Here is a 2,714-nt window from a genome sequence, read left to right as displayed (position 1 = left end):
TTTTTTTGAGACCAGATCTCACTGTGTACCTCAGGCCAGCCTTGAACTCATTATGTAGCCCATCCTGGCCTCAAACCCCCAGCAATCCTCCTGCCTCAGCCTTCCTAGTGTTGGGATTACAAGTGTGTGTCACAATACTCAGCTCAAAAATTTATTAATAATTTTTTCTAAAGAATATATTCTATAACTAAAATGTTTCACACCCTATAGTATCCTTAAAGTATTGTTTCATGTTATTAAAAAGTAATAATAATACAAACAAGTCATAAAAAATCATTTAGAAAATAATTACTGAACACTTGCTCTATTTGAGGCTTGTTCATTTATTAACCTAAGGATGTTAGTACGTATGTGTCTCATTTTTGCAAGGATCCTTTAAATGTTAACCAAAGTCAAATCCACTTCTCCAGCCTCCACCACCCCAGACAAAAGGCCGGTCAAAGCACATATTTTAAGTCCTCAAAGTATTTTTCCAAGGTAACATCAGATGCAAAGAAAATAACCAGGCCATCTTCCAGGCTGTCATGCCTCTGGTAAAACTGTCTCCCAGTTCAACTTGACCATTTGTCCCTTCATTCTCAGCTCTGCCACCAGAGTAAATTCTCACTTGCCTCTATCCTGCCTTCCAATGGGAGCAGGAAGACCAATTCCAGGCCATGCCATGGTTACAGAAGTGGGAGGCAGCCTTCCCTATGATTAGTCACAGAGCCGCATTCAAATGGGTAAACCAAGGCTGGAAGAGAACAAGAAGACCTGGAGCTAGGGGCCAGAATAAGCTCATGAATGTGGGAAAGTAACATAACAGTTGATATAGGAATTGGAAGAAAGGCTTTTGCTTGAGCATGGAATACTCTACAATCAGAAACGAGAGTAAGCATCTAGATGAAACTCACTCCTGTCCTGCCCTAGATGGATTAGTTCTGAGAGGGAGGCAGACAAGTAAACAGGCAATTAAAGTGTCTGATTCATCAATGACCAGGACACTCTAAGGAAACCTGCACAATGGAGGCCAGTCTAGTTAGCATGTGTGTCTTCTCTCAGATAGTACAGAGTATAAACAAGGGAAGAATTAAGCCAGAGCTGAGTAGTTCATTCAGAGCGGTCCAGAGAGAAACACCAAATCTGGCAAGATGAACTTTCTAGTCTTTGGGAAAGTATCTGTGAAAGTGGAATAACAATGATTAACTAGTTCAGGGATTTTGACAGAGTAATGAAGTCTTTCTTCTATACTTACCATTTAACATTCCAATATACTAATAATTAGTTATCCTATAAGGTGAATGCTGTGTGTTTTCCCCTTGCTATCCTCCTCCCAGCAAAAGAGCACTCCACATGAGGGATTCATGCATCCTGGCATCTAGAATGGAGCGTTTTACACTGTAAGTAAACTTGTTTTTTTGTGAGTAGCTTGGCAGGAATCATTTCTTTCTGACGCTTCCCAACACTGAGATATTGACAGAGCTGAGGGCCAGACTGCTGGCTTTGCTAAATTCACCACAGGTAATGTCACCTATGAGACTTCTTGACAACCAGCTTCAACATTCTCCAGAGATCCCCCAATCCTCCTCTGTGACCCCTTTGCAATGTTTAACAATGACATGGTGAGTATGGGTTAGGTGTCACTAGTCAACACCTTGGAAACATCTGCCTACCTTACTTTTATTACTATCCATATTTTTCTTTCACAGGCTTATTTCTGCTCAGTCGCTGAAAAACTAACTTCAGTCCAATCAGAAAACAGTCCAAGTCAGTAATTTTTTCTAATTTCAAACTGAGCATCCCTCGGGTAAATTTCAATTAAGCAAAAGTTTTATTATCTTCTGCCATTCTCCAGCTCAGTGTTTTCTCTCTGCCTGGAATCCTCCCATTCTACCCATTTAACTCTCAGAAGGCCTCTGGCCCATCAGCTCTGTGGTTTTAAACCCAAAATTAAGACCCAGTAGTATGTTCTGTCCTTAAACAGGCCTAATTCCTAGTTTGCATCCCTACCCTACTTCTGGGGATAAGGTCATAGCCAAGCAGCCCTCTTTACGATGGGGACCAGTCATAGTTCCTGTGTGACACTGTGTAGTGGAGTTCAGTGCCATGCCCATCTGCAGGAGACTGAAACAAGCCAATCACATCCTGTACAGGAATCAGGGGTCACCTCACCCTCTTCACACTGCAAACCCTACCTCTCATACCCACGGTTATTTACTCTGGCCCCAAGTACCAACTTCATGTGGTCCTGTGTGGCCCGCGGTGTTCTCTGTGCCGTGTGTTTGTGTGACTAATGAACTGCTTTTACGTCTTCTATCCCACCTCAAGTTTTTGACCACCCTTATAACTCCAAATGAGGCATCCATGCCTCAACAATGGAGTAAATGAGAGTTGATGAAAATATCTGGAAAGACTACCAGGGTAGAAATGGAGATTCTCATTACCTGGTTGGGTATATGTTGCATGAGGAGTTTCCTTCCGCTTGATCTGGCCGCTGGAGTCCTTCTTACTTAGTCTGGCTTTGGCTGTGATGTTTTATTCTTGTCAGCTCTTTGGAGTGTTCCTTTAGACGGCCAACAGCAGCGTAGAAGGGCGTTGAGCAGCTTCTTGGCTTTGGTTGTGCTATAGGGTGAATGATATGTGGTGAGTCCTTTAAGATCTACCCATCACAGGGGCTGGGGATTTAGCTCAGCGGCAAAGCGCCTGCCTGGCAAGCGCAAGGTCGTGAGTTCGGT

At 43.1% G+C, this 2,714-nt stretch overlaps 1 long non-coding RNA gene across 2 annotated transcripts in view; it reads right to left on the bottom strand.

Moving 5' to 3' along the window:
- LOC102006378 overlaps positions 1-2,714 on the bottom strand; it is a 61,538-nt gene that overhangs the window by 19,973 nt on the left and 38,851 nt on the right. For both annotated transcript variants that reach the window (XR_261463.2, XR_001234572.1), the window contains one exon: positions 2,424-2,601. This is a non-coding gene — a long non-coding RNA (uncharacterized LOC102006378). The remainder of the gene's footprint in view (positions 1-2,423; positions 2,602-2,714) is intronic.

This window comes from Chinchilla lanigera, unplaced genomic scaffold, assembly GCF_000276665.1.
Source record: "Chinchilla lanigera isolate Chin_1 unplaced genomic scaffold, ChiLan1.0 scaffold00030, whole genome shotgun sequence".
In the NCBI taxonomy this organism is placed as follows: domain Eukaryota; kingdom Metazoa; phylum Chordata; class Mammalia; order Rodentia; family Chinchillidae; genus Chinchilla; species Chinchilla lanigera.
Note: the sequence above shows the minus strand (reverse complement) of the source record. Positions and strands in the feature narration are given on the sequence as shown.